The following is a 13,854-nucleotide window of genomic DNA, read 5'->3' as shown; positions in this document are numbered from 1 at the left end:
TTCTGGCACGTGTGAGAGGTTGTGTCGGCATGCACTACACGTGATTCCGGCTTGTCGGCCAATTGGTTCTGGTGTAGCGGGCAGGTGATTTTGGTGTGTCCGGCAGGTGGGACCGGTGAGTCAAGCAGGTGGTTCCGGCGAGTGTTTCCTGTGTTTCCGGTCTGTGCAGGAGATGGTTCCGGCCTGTCCGACATGTGCTTCTGGCACTTCTGAGACGTTGTGCTGGCATGCCCGGAAGGTGATTTGGAGTGTCCACCAAGTGGTTCTGGCGTAGCCGGCAGGTGATTTTGTCATGTCCGGCAGGTGTTTCTTGCGATTCAACAGGGGGCTCAGGCATGCTAAGCAGTTGATTCCGGCGTGTCCGGCACGTGGTTCCGGTATGTCCTGGAGGTGGTTCCGGAGTGTCTGCCGAGTGGTTCTGGCGTAGCCGGCAGGTGATTTTGGCGTGTCCGGCAGGTGGTTCGGGGGAGTGGATCAGGAACTTCCGGCATTGTCGGCTGGCGCATCGCCGTCTCCGGCATGTGGTTGTGGCACGTCTGAGAGGTGGTTCCGGCATGCCCGGCAGGTGATCCCGGAGAGTCCTCCAAGTGGTTCTGGTGTACCCCGCAGGGGTTTCTGGTGTGTCTGGCAGGTGGCTCTGGTGATTCGAGCAGGTGGTTCCGGCGTGTCCGGAACATGGTTCTGGCACGTCTGAGAGATGGTTCCGGCATGGCCGGCAGGTGACTCCGGAGTGTCTGGCATGTGGTTCTGGCACGTCTGAGAGGTGGTTCCGGCATGCCTGACAGGTGATTCCGGAGTGTCGGCCAAGTGGTCTTGGCGTACCCCGCAGGTGATTTTGGCATGTCCCGCAGGTGTTTCTTGCGAGTCGAGCAGCTGGCTCAGGCATGCTCAGCAGGTGCTTCCGGGGTTTCCGGCACGTGGTTCTTGAGTGTCTGAGAGCTGGTTCTGGCATGTCTGGCAGATGATTCCGGAGTGTCCGCCAATTGGTTCAGGTGTAGCTGGCAGGTGATGTTGGCGTGATCGGCAGGTGGTTCCAACCAGCCCGGCAGGTGATTCTGAAGTGTTCACCAACTGGTTGTGGCGTAGCCGGCAGATGATTTTGGCATGTCCGGCAGGTGGTTCTGATGATTCGAGCAAGTGGTTCCGGCGTGCTCGGCAGGTTCTTCCGGTGTCATTGGCATGTGGTTCTGGCATGTCTTAGAGGTGGTTCCGGCATGCACGGCAGGTGGTTCCGGCAGGTCCGGCAGGTGTTTGCCGTCTTCCCATGATCTGGTTCCGGCATGTCCGCAAGGTGATTCTGCAGTGTCCACCAAGTGGTTTTGGCATAGCCGGCATATGGTTTTGGCCTGTGAGGCAGGTGGTTCCGGCATGTCCAGCAGGTGGTTCCGGCGAGCTCTGCAGGTGCTTCCGGTCTCTCCGGCACGTGTTTGTGGCACGTCTGAGCGATGGTTCCGTCATCCCCGGCAGGTGATTCCGGAGTCTCCGGCATGTGGTTCTGGCACCTCTGAGAGGTGGTTCCGGAATGCCTGGCATGTGATTCAGGAGTGTCTGCCGAGTGGTTCTTGCGTTACCGGCAGTTGATTTTGGCGTGTCCAGTAGGTGGTTCTGGGGAGTGGATCAGCTGGTTCCAGCATACTCGGCAGGTGGTACCGTCGTGTCCAGAACATGGTTCTGGCACGTCTGAGAGGTGGTCCCGGCATGCCCGGCAGGTGATTCTGGAGTGTCAGGCATGTAGTTCTGGCACCTCTGAGAGGTGGTTCCGTCATGCCGGGCAGGTGAATCTCGAGTGTCTGCCAAGAGGTTCTGGCGTAGCCGGCAGGTGATTTAGGTGTGTCCAGCAGGTGGTTCTGGGGAGTGGATCAGGGGGTTCTGGCATGCTCGGCAGTTGGTACCGGCATGTCCGGAACATGGTTCTGGCAAGTCTGAGAGGTGATTCCGGCATGTCAGACAGGTGATTCCGGAGTGTCGGCCAAGCGTTTCTGGCGTACCCGGCAGGTGATTTTGGCGTGTCCGGCAGGTGTTTCTTGCGATTCAAGAGGGGGCTCAGGCATGCTAAGCAGTTGCTTCCGGCGTGTCCGGCACGTGGTTCTGGAGTGTCTGAGAGCTGGTTCTGGCATGTCCGGCAGATGATTCCGGAGTGTCCGCCAAGTGGTTCTGGCGTAGCTGGCAGGTGATGTTGGCGTGACAGGACGGTGGTTGCAGCAAGCCCGGCAGGTGATTCCAAAGTGTTCACCAACTGGTTGTGGCATAGACGGCAGGTGATTTTGGCATGTCCAGCAGCTGGTTCTGGGGAGTGGAGCAGCTGGTTCCGGTGTGTTCGGCAGGTGCTTCTGCTGTCATTGGCATGTGGTTCTGGCATGTCTGAGAGTTGGTTCCAGCATGTCCGCCAAGTGGTTCTGGCGTAGGTGGCAGGTGATGTTGGCGTGACCGGCAGGAGGTTGCAGCAAGCCCAGCAGGTGATTCCGAAGTGTTCACCCACTGGTTGTGGAGTAGCCGGCAGGTGGTTCCGGCATGCCCTGCAGGTGATTCCGGAGTGTTTGCAAAGTGTTTCTGGCGTAGCGTGCAGGTGATTTTGCATGTCCGGTGGTGGTTCCGGCGAGTAGAGCCGGTGGTTCCGGCATGTCTGGCAGGTGGCTCCGGTCTGTCCGGCAGGTGGTTCTGGGGAGTGGATCAGGAACTTCCGGCGTTCTCGGCAGGTGCTTCCGCCGTCTCCGGCATGTGGTTGTGGCACCTCTGAGAGGTGGTTCCAGCATGCCCGGCAGGTGGTTCCGGAGTGTCTGGCAAGTGGTTGTGGCGTAGCTGGCTGGGGATTCTGGCGTGTCCAGCAGGTGGTTCTGGCGAGTCAAGCATGTGGTCCCAGCGTGTCCGGCAGGTGGTTCTGGCATCCCCGTTAGGTGATTCCGGAGTGTCCGCCAAGTGTTTCTGGCATACCCGGCAGGTGATTTTGGCATGTCCGACAGGTGTTTCTTGCGAGTCGAGCAGGTGGCTGAGGAATGCTCAGCAGGTGCTTCCGGCGTCTCTGGCCCGTGGTTCTGTTGTGTCTGAGAGCTGGTTCTGGCATGTCCAGCAGACGATTCCGGAGTGTCCACCAAGTGGTTCTGGTATACCTGGCAGGTGATTTTGGCGTGTCCAGCATGTGGTTCCGGCGAGCTCGGCAGGTGGTACCGGCGTTTCCGGAACATGGTTCTGGCACGTTTGAGAGATGGTTCCGGCATGCCCGGCAGATGATTCCGGAGTGTCCGCCAAGTGTTTCTGGCGTAGCCGGCAGGTGATTTTGCATGTCCCGCGGCCGTTCCAGCGAGTCGACCCGGTGGTTCCGGCGTGTCTGGCAGGTGGTTCCGGTCTGTCTGGCATGTGGTTCTGGGGTGTCCGACACGAGGTTCTGGCACGTCTGAGAGGTTGTGTCGGCATGCCCTTCACGTGATTCCGGCGTGTCCGGCACGTGGTTCTGGTGTTCTGAGAGCTGGTTCTGGCATGTCCAGCAGATGATTCCGGAGTGTCCACCAGGTGGTTCTGGTATACCTGGCAGGTGATTTTGGCGTGTCCAGCAGGTGGTTCCGACGAGCTCGGCAGGTGGTACCGGCGTGTCCGGAACATGGTTCTGGCACGTCTGAGAGATGGTTCCGGCATGCCCGGTAGGTGATTCCGGAGTGTTCACCAAATGGTTCTGGCGTGGCCGGCAGGTGATTTTGGTGTGTCCACCAAGTGGTTCTGGCGATTCGAGCAATTGGTTCCAGCGTGCTCGGCAGGTGCTTCCGGTGTCATTGGAATGTGCTTCTGGCATGTCTAAGAGGTCGTTCCGGCATGCACGGCAGGTGATTCCGGAGTGTTCGCCAAGTGGTTCTGGCGTAGCCGGCATGTGATTTTGCATGTCCGGCAATGGTTCCGGGGAGTCGAGCCGGTGGTTCAGGCGTTTGCGGCATGTGGTTCCGGTCTGTCCAGCAGGTGGTTCTGGCGTGTCTGGCACGAGGTTCTGGCACGTCTGAGAGGTTGTGTCGGCATGCACGTCACGTGATTCCGACGTCTCCGCCAAGTGGTTCTGGTGTAGCGGGCAGGTGATTTTGGCGTGTCCGGCAGCTGGGACCGGTGAGTCAAGCAGGTGGTTCCAGCGAGTGTTTCCTGTGTTTCTGGTCTGTCGGGGAGATGGTTCTGGCCTGTCCGGCACGTGCTTCTGGCACTTCTGAGTGGTTGTGCTGGCATGCCGGCAGGTGATTCTGGAGTGTCCGCCAAGTGGTTCTGGCGTAGCCAGCAGGTGATTTTGGCGTGTCCGGCAGGTGGTTCTGGGGAGTGGATCAGGAACTTCCGGCATTCTCGGCAGGTGCTTCCGCCGTCTCCGGCATGTGGTTGTGGCACCTCTGAGAGGTGGTTCCAGCCAGCCCGGCAGGTGATTCCGAAGTGTTACCAAATGGTTGTGGCGTAGCCAGCAGTTGATTTTGGCGTGTCCAGCAGGTGGTTTTGGCGAGTCGAGCAGGTGGTTCTGGCGTGCTCGGCAGGTGTTTCTGGTGTCATTGGCATGTGGTTCCTTCATGTCTGAGAGGTGGTTCCGCCATGCCTGGCAGGTGATTCCGGAGTGTTCGCCAAGTGGTTCTGGCATAGCCGGCATGTGATTTTGCATGTCCTGCAATGGTTCCTGGGAGTCGAGCCGGTGGTTCAGGCGTGTCCGGCATGTGGTTCCGGTCTGTCCAGCAGGTGGTTCTGGCGTGTCCGGCATGAGGTTCTGGCACGTCTGAGAGGTTGTGTCAGCATGCACGTCACGTGATTCCGGCTTCTCCGCCAAGTGGTTCTGGTGTAGCGGGCAGGTGATTTTGGCGTGTCCGGCAGGTGGGACCGGTGAGTCAAGCAGGTGGTTCCAGTGAGTGTTTCCTGTGTTTCTGGTCTGTCGGGGAGATGGTTCCGGCCTGTCCGGCACGTGCTTCTGGCACTTCGGAGGGGTTGTGCTGGCATGCCCGGCAGGTGATTCTGGAGTGTCCGCCAAGTGGTTCTGGCGTAGCCGGCAGGTGATTTTGGTGTGTCCGGCAGGTGGTTCTGGGGAGTGGATCAGGAACATCCGGCATTCTCGGCAGGTGCTTCCGCCGTCTCCGGCATGTGGTTGTGGCACCTCTGAGAGGTGGTTCCAGCATGCCCGGCATGTGATTCCGGAGTGTCCGACAAGTGGTTGTGGCGTAGCTGGCTGGGGATTCTGGCGTGTCCGGCAGGTGGTTCTGGCGAGTCAAGCAGGTGGACCCAGCGTGTCCGGCAGGTGGTTCCGGTCTGTCCTGGAGGTGGTTCCGGAGTGTCTGCCGAGTGGTCCTGGCGTAGCCGGCAGGTGATTTTGGCGTGTCCAGCATGTGGTTCAGAAGAGTGGAGCAGGTGGTTCCGGCATACTCGGCAGGTGGTTCCGGCGTGTCCGGGACATGGTCCTGGCACGTCTGAGAGGTGGTTTCGGCATGCCCGGCAGGTGATCCTGGAGAGTCCTCCATGTGGTTCTGGCGTAACCCGCAGGTGTTTCTGGTGTGTCCGGCAGGTGGCTCTGGTGAGTCGAGCAGGTGGTTCCGGCGTGCTCGACCGGTGGTTCCGGCAGGTCCGGCAGGTGTTTGCCGTCTGTCCATGACGTGGTTCCGGCATGCCCGCAAGGTGATTCTGGAGTGTCCACCAAGTGGTTTTGGCGTAGCCGGCATATGATTTTGCCTGTGAGGCAGGTGGTTCCGGCATGTCCAGCAGGTGGTTCCGGTGAGCTCGGCAGGTGCATCCTGTCTCTCGGACACGTGGTTGTGGCACTTTTGAGAGATGGTTCCGGCATACCCGGCAGGTGATTCCGGAGTCTCCGGCATGTGGTTCTGGCTCCTCTGAGAGGTGGTTCCGGAATGCCTGACATGTGATTCCGGAGTGTCTGCTGAGTGGTTCTGGCATAGCCGGCAGGTGATTTTGGCGTGTCCAGTAGGTGGTTTTGGAGAGTCGAGCAGGTGGTTCTGGCATGCTTGGCGGTTGTTTCCGGTGTCATTGGCATGTGTTTCCGACATGTCTGCGATGTGGTTCCGCCGTGCCTGGCAGGTGATTCCGGAGTGTCCGCCATGTGTTTCTGGAGTACCCGGCACGTGATTTTGGCATGTCCAACAGGTGTTTCTTGCGATTCGAGCAGGTGGCTCAGGCATGCTCAGCTGGTGCTTCCGGTGTCTCTGGCACGTGGCTCTGGTGTGTCTGAGAGCTGGTTCTGGCATGTCCGGTGATGATTCCGGAGTGTCCACCAAGTGGTTCTGGTATAGCTGGCAGGTGATTTTGGCGTGTCAGGAAGGTGGTTCCGGCTAGTTGAGCACGTGGATCAGGCGTGCTTGCCAGGGGGTTCAGGCGGGTCTGGCAGGTGGTTTCGGTCTGTTCGGGGTGTGGTTCCGGCATCTCAGGCACATGGTTCTGGCACGACTGAGATGTGGTTCCGGCCGGACCGACAGGTGTTTCCATGGTGCCCGCCAACTGGTTCTGGCCTAGCTGGCAGGTGATGTTGGCGTGACCGGCATGTGCTTCCAGCCAACCCGGCAGGTGATTCCGAAGTGTTCGCCAAATGATTGTGGCGTAGACGGCAGGTGACTTTGGCATGTCCAGCAGGTGGTTTTGGCGAGTCAAGCAGGTGGTTCTGGCGTGCTCGGCATGTGCTTCCGGTGTCATTGGCATGTGGTTCCGGCATGTCTGAGAGGTGGTTCCGCCATGCCCGGCAGGTGATTCCGGAGTGTTCGCCAAGTGTTTCTGGCGTAGCCGGCAGGTGATTTTGCATGTCCCGCGGCCGTTCCAGCGAGTCGACCCGGTGGTTCCGGCGTGTCTGGCAGGTGGTTCCGGTCTGTCTGGCATGTGGTTCTGGGGTGTCCGACACGAGGTTCTGGCACGTCTGAGAGGTTGTGTCGGCATGCCCTTCACGTGATTCCGGCGTGTCCGGCACGTGGTTCTGGTGTGTCTGAGAGCTGGTTCTGGCATGTCCAGCAGATGATTCCGGAGTGTCCACCAGGTGGTTCTGGTATACCTGGCAGGTGATTTTGGCGTGTCCGGCAGGTGGTTCGGGGGAGTGGATCAGGAACTTCCGGCATTGTCGGCTGGCGCATCGCCGTCTCCGGCATGTGGTTGTGGCACGTCTGAGAGGTGGTTCCGGCATGCCCGGCAGGTGATCCCGGAGAGTCCTCCAAGTGGTTCTGGTGTACCCCGCAGGGGTTTCTGGTGTGTCTGGCAGGTGGCTCTGGTGATTCGAGCAGGTGGTTCCGGCGTGTCCGGAACATGGTTCTGGCACGTCTGAGAGATGGTTCCGGCATGGCCGGCAGGTGACTCCGGAGTGTCTGGCATGTGGTTCTGGCACGTCTGAGAGGTGGTTCCGGCCAGCCCCACAGGTGTTTCTGGAGTGTCCGGCAACTGGTTCTGGCGTAGCTGGCAGGTGATGTTGACGTGACCGGCAGGTGGTTCCAGCTTGCCCGGCAGGTGATTCCGGAGTATCTGCCGAGTGGCTCTGGCGTGGCCGGCAGGTGATTTTGGCGTGTCCAGCAGGTGGTTCCGGCGAGCTCGGCAGGTGGTACCGGCGTGTTCGGAACATGGTTCTGGCACGTCTGAGAGATGGTTCCGGCATGCCCGGCAGGTGATTCCGGAGTATTCCCCAAGTGGTTCTGGCGTAGCCGGCAGGTGATTTTGCATGTCCGGCAATGGTTCCGGCGAGTCGAGCCAGTGGTTCCGGCGTGTCCGGCAGGTGGTTCTGGCGTGTCCGGCACGAGGTTCTGGCATGTCTGAGAGGTGGTTCCGGCATGCCCAACAGGTGATTCCGGAGTGACCGCCACGTGGTTCTGGCGTACCCGGCAGGCGATTTTGGCGTGTCTGGCAGGTGTTTCTTGCAAGTCGAGCATGTGGCTCAGGCATGCTCAGCAGGTGCTTCCGGCGTGTCCGGCACGTGGTTCTGGTGTTTCTGAGAGCTGCTTCTGGCATGTCCGGCAGATGATTCCGGAGTGTCCACCAAGTGGTTCTGGCATACCCAGCAGGTGATTTTGGCATGTCAGGTAGGTGGTTCCGGCGAGTCGAGCAGGTGGATCATGCGTGCTCGGCAGGTGGTTCAGGCGGGTCTGGCAGGTGGTTTCGGTCTGTTCGGGGTGTGGTTCCGGCATCTCAGGCACATGGTTCTGGCACGTCTGAAGGTGGTTCCGGCCGGCCCGACAGGTGTTTCCATGGTGTCCGCCAAGTGGTTCTGGCGTAGGTGGCAGGTGATGTTGGCGTGACCGGCAGGAGGTTGCAGCAAGCCCAGCAGGTGATTCTGAAGTGTTCACCCACTGGTTGTGGAGTAGCCGGCAGGTGGTTCCGGCATGCCCGGCAGGTGATTCCGGAGTGTTCGCAAAGTGTTTCTGGCGTAGCGTGCAGGTGATTTTGCATGTCCGGTGGTGGTTCCGGCGAGTAGAGCCGGTGGTTCCGGCATGTCTGGCAGGTGGCTCCGGTCTGTCCGGCAGGTGGTTCTGGGGAGTGGATCAGGAACTTCCGGCATTCTCGGCAGGTGCTTCCACCATCTCCGGCATGTGGTTGTGGCACCTCTGAGAGGTGTTTCCAGCATGCCCGGCAGGTGAGTCCGGAGTGTCTGACAAGTGGTTGTGGCGTAGCCGGCTGGTGATTCTGGCGTGTCCGGTAGGTGGTTCTGTCGAGTCAAGCATGTGGTCCCGGCGTGTCTGGCAGGTGGTTCCGGTCTGTCCTAGAGGTGGTTCCGAGGGTCTGCCGAGTGATTCTGGCGTAGCTGGCAGGTGATTCTGGCGTGTCCAGCAGGTGGGACCGGTGAGTCAAGAAGGTGGTTCCAGCGAGTGTTTCCTGTGTTTCCGGTCTATGCGGGAGATGGTTCCGGCCTGTCCGGCACGTGCTTCTGGCACGTCGCGGAGGTTGTGCTGGCATGCCCGGCAGGTGATTCTGGAGAGTCCGCCAAGTGGTTCTGGCATAGCCGGCAGGTGATTTTGGCGTGTCCGGCAGGTGGTTCTGGGGAGTGGATCAGGAACTTCCGGCGTTCTCGGCAGGTGCTTCCGCCGTCTCCGGCATGTGGTTGTGGCACCTCTGAGAGGTGGTTCCAGCATGCCCGGCAGGTGGTTCCGGAGTGTCTGGCAAGTGGTTGTGGCGTAGCTGGCTGGGGATTCTGGCGTGTCCAGCAGGTGGTTCTGGCGAGTCAAGCATGTGGTCCCAGCGTGTCCGGCAGGTGGTTCTGGCATCCCCGTTAGGTGATTCCGGAGTGTCCGCCAAGTGTTTCTGGCATACCCGGCAGGTGATTTTGGCATGTCCGACAGGTGTTTCTTGCGAGTCGAGCAGGTGGCTGAGGAATGCTCAGCAGGTGCTTCCGGCGTCTCTGGCCCGTGGTTCTGTTGTGTCTGAGAGCTGGTTCTGGCATGTCCAGCAGACGATTCCGGAGTGTCCACCAAGTGGTTCTGGTATACCTGGCAGGTGATTTTGGCGTGTCCAGCATGTGGTTCCGGCGAGCTCGGCAGGTGGTACCGGCGTTTCCGGAACATGGTTCTGGCACGTTTGAGAGATGGTTCCGGCATGCCCGGCAGGTGATTGCGGAGTGTATGCCAAGTGGTTCTGTCGTAGCCGGCAGGTGATTTTGCATGTCCGGCGGTGGTTCAGGAGAGTCGAGCCGGTGGTTCCGGCGTGTCCGGCAGGTGGTTCCGGTCTGTCTGGCAGGTGGTTTCGGTCTGTTCGGGGTGTGGTTCCGGCATCTCAGGCACATGGTTCTGGCACGACTGAGATGTGGTTCCGGCCGGACCGACAGGTGTTTCCATGGTGCCCGCCAACTGGTTCTGGCCTAGCTGGCAGGTGATGTTGGCGTGACCGGCATGTGCTTCCAGCCAACCCGGCAGGTGATTCCGAAGTGTTCGCCAAATGATTGTGGCGTAGACGGCAGGTGACTTTGGCATGTCCAGCAGGTGGTTTTGGCGAGTCAAGCAGGTGGTTCTGGCGTGCTCGGCATGTGCTTCCGGTGTCATTGGCATGTGGTTCCGGCATGTCTGAGAGGTGGTTCCGCCATGCCCGGTAGGTGATTCCAGAGTGTTCGCCAAGTGTTTCTGGCGTAGCCGGCAGGTGATTTTGCATGTCCCGCGGCCGTTCCAGCGAGTCGACCCGGTGGTTCCGGCGTGTCTGGCAGGTGGTTCCGGTCTGTCTGGCATGTGGTTCTGGGGTGTCCGACACGAGGTTCTGGCACGTCTGAGAGGTTGTGTCGGCATGCCCTTCACGTGATTCCGGCGTGTCCGGCACGTGGTTCTGGTGTGTCTGAGAGCTGGTTCTGGCATGTCCAGCAGATGATTCCGGAGTGTCCACCAGGTGGTTCTGGTATACCTGGCAGGTGATTTTGGCGTGTCCGGCAGGTGGTTCTGGGGAGTGGATCAGGAACTTCCGGCATTGTCGGCTGGCGCATCGCCGTCTCCGGCATGTGGTTGTGGCACGTCTGAGAGGTGGTTCCGGCATGCCCGGCAGGTGATCCCGGAGAGTCCTCCAAGTGGTTCTGGTGTACCCCGCAGGGGTTTCTGGTGTGTCTGGCAGGTGGCTCTGGTGATTCGAGCAGGTGGTTCCGGCGTGTCCGGAACATGGTTCTGGCACGTCTGAGAGATGGTTCCGGCATGGCCGGCAGGTGACTCCGGAGTGTCTGGCATGTGGTTCTGGCACGTCTGAGAGGTGGTTCCGGCATGCCTGACAGGTGATTCCGGAGTGTCGGCCAATTGGTCTTGGCGTACCCCGCAGGTGATTTTGGCATGTCCCGCAGGTGTTTCTTGCGAGTCGAGCAGCTGGCTCAGGCATGCTCAGCAGGTGCTTCCGGGGTTTCCGGCACGTGGTTCTTGAGTGTCTGAGAGCTGGTTCTGGCATGTCTGGCAGATGATTCCGGAGTGTCCGCCAATTGGTTCAGGTGTAGCTGGCAGGTGATGTTGGCGTGATCGGCAGGTGGTTCCAACCAGCCCGGCAGGTGATTCTGAAGTGTTCACCAACTGGTTGTGGCGTAGCCGGCAGGTGATTTTGGCATGTCCGGCAGGTGGTTCTGATGATTCGAGCAAGTGGTTCCGGCGTGCTCGGCAGGTTCTTCCGGTGTCATTGGCATGTGGTTCTGGCATGTCTTAGAGGTGGTTCCGGCATGCACGGCAGGTGGTTCCGGCAGGTCCGGCAGGTGTTTGCCGTCTTCCCATGATCTGGTTCCGGCATGTCCGCAAGGTGATTCTGCAGTGTCCACCAAGTGGTTTTGGCATAGCCGGCATATGGTTTTGGCCTGTGAGGCAGGTGGTTCCGGCATGTCCAGCAGGTGGTTCCGGCGAGCTCTGCAGGTGCTTCCGGTCTCTCCGGCACGTGTTTGTGGCACGTCTGAGCGATGGTTCCGTCATCCCCGGCAGGTGATTCCGGAGTCTCCGGCATGTGGTTCTGGCACCTCTGAGAGGTGGTTCCGGAATGCCTGGCATGTGATTCAGGAGTGTCTGCCGAGTGGTTCTTGCGTTACCGGCAGTTGATTTTGGCGTGTCCAGTAGGTGGTTCTGGGGAGTGGATCAGCTGGTTCCAGCATACTCGGCAGGTGGTACCGTCGTGTCCAGAACATGGTTCTGGCACGTCTGAGAGGTGGTCCCGGCATGCCCGGCAGGTGATTCTGGAGTGTCAGGCATGTAGTTCTGGCACCTCTGAGAGGTGGTTCCGTCATGCCGGGCAGGTGAATCTCGAGTGTCTGCCAAGAGGTTCTGGCGTAGCCGGCAGGTGATTTAGGTGTGTCCAGCAGGTGGTTCTGGGGAGTGGATCAGGGGGTTCTGGCATGCTCGGCAGTTGGTACCGGCATGTCCGGAACATGGTTCTGGCAAGTCTGAGAGGTGATTCCGGCATGTCAGACAGGTGATTCCGGAGTGTCGGCCAAGCGTTTCTGGCGTACCCGGCAGGTGATTTTGGCGTGTCCGGCAGGTGTTTCTTGCGATTCAAGAGGGGGCTCAGGCATGCTAAGCAGTTGCTTCCGGCGTGTCCGGCACGTGGTTCTGGAGTGTCTGAGAGCTGGTTCTGGCATGTCCGGCAGATGATTCCGGAGTGTCCGCCAAGTGGTTCTGGCGTAGCTGGCAGGTGATGTTGGCGTGACAGGACGGTGGTTGCAGCAAGCCCGGCAGGTGATTCCAAAGTGTTCACCAACTGGTTGTGGCATAGACGGCAGGTGATTTTGGCATGTCCAGCAGCTGGTTCTGGGGAGTGGAGCAGCTGGTTCCGGTGTGTTCGGCAGGTGCTTCTGCTGTCATTGGCATGTGGTTCTGGCATGTCTGAGAGTTGGTTCCAGCATGTCCGCCAAGTGGTTCTGGCGTAGGTGGCAGGTGATGTTGGCGTGACCGGCAGGAGGTTGCAGCAAGCCCAGCAGGTGATTCCGAAGTGTTCACCCACTGGTTGTGGAGTAGCCGGCAGGTGGTTCCGGCATGCCCTGCAGGTGATTCCGGAGTGTTTGCAAAGTGTTTCTGGCGTAGCGTGCAGGTGATTTTGCATGTCCGGTGGTGGTTCCGGCGAGTAGAGCCGGTGGTTCCGGCATGTCTGGCAGGTGGCTCCGGTCTGTCCGGCAGGTGGTTCTGGGGAGTGGATCAGGAACTTCCGGCGTTCTCGGCAGGTGCTTCCGCCGTCTCCGGCATGTGGTTGTGGCACCTCTGAGAGGTGGTTCCAGCATGCCCGGCAGGTGGTTCCGGAGTGTCTGGCAAGTGGTTGTGGCGTAGCTGGCTGGGGATTCTGGCGTGTCCAGCAGGTGGTTCTGGCGAGTCAAGCATGTGGTCCCAGCGTGTCCGGCAGGTGGTTCTGGCATCCCCGTTAGGTGATTCCGGAGTGTCCGCCAAGTGTTTCTGGCATACCCGGCAGGTGATTTTGGCATGTCCGACAGGTGTTTCTTGCGAGTCGAGCAGGTGGCTGAGGAATGCTCAGCAGGTGCTTCCGGCGTCTCTGGCCCGTGGTTCTGTTGTGTCTGAGAGCTGGTTCTGGCATGTCCAGCAGACGATTCCGGAGTGTCCACCAAGTGGTTCTGGTATACCTGGCAGGTGATTTTGGCGTGTCCAGCATGTGGTTCCGGCGAGCTCGGCAGGTGGTACCGGCGTTTCCGGAACATGGTTCTGGCACGTTTGAGAGATGGTTCCGGCATGCCCGGCAGATGATTCCGGAGTGTCCGCCAAGTGTTTCTGGCGTAGCCGGCAGGTGATTTTGCATGTCCCGCGGCCGTTCCAGCGAGTCGACCCGGTGGTTCCGGTGTGTCTGGCAGGTGGTTCCGGTCTGTCTGGCATGTGGTTCTGGGGTGTCCGACACGAGGTTCTGGCACGTCTGAGAGGTTGTGTCGGCATGCCCTTCACGTGATTCCGGCGTGTCCGGCACGTGGTTCTGGTGTTCTGAGAGCTGGCATGTCCAGCAGATGATTCCGGAGTGTCCACCAGGTGGTTCTGGTATACCTGGCAGGTGATTTTGGCGTGTCCAGCAGGTGGTTCCGACGAGCTCGGCAGGTGGTACCGGCGTGTCCGGAACATGGTTCTGGCACGTCTGAGAGATGGTTCCGGCATGCCCGGTAGGTGATTCCGGAGTGTTCACCAAATGGTTCTGGCGTGGCCGGCAGGTGATTTTGGTGTGTCCACCAAGTGGTTCTGGCGATTCGAGCAATTGGTTCCAGCGTGCTCGGCAGGTGCTTCCGGTGTCATTGGAATGTGCTTCTGGCATGTCTAAGAGGTCGTTCCGGCATGCACGGCAGGTGATTCCGGAGTGTTCGCCAAGTGGTTCTGGCGTAGCCGGCATGTGATTTTGCATGTCCGGCAATGGTTCCGGGGAGTCGAGCCGGTGGTTCAGGCGTGTGCGGCATGTGGTTCCGGTCTGTCCAGCAGGTGGTTCTGGCGTGTCTGGCACGAGGTTCTGGCACGTCTGAGA

This window comes from Equus caballus, chromosome 8 (assembly GCF_041296265.1).
Source record: "Equus caballus isolate H_3958 breed thoroughbred chromosome 8, TB-T2T, whole genome shotgun sequence".
Lineage (NCBI taxonomy): Eukaryota > Metazoa > Chordata > Mammalia > Perissodactyla > Equidae > Equus > Equus caballus.
The sequence above is the reverse complement of the archived record's forward strand: the minus strand, read 5'-3'. Positions refer to the sequence as shown.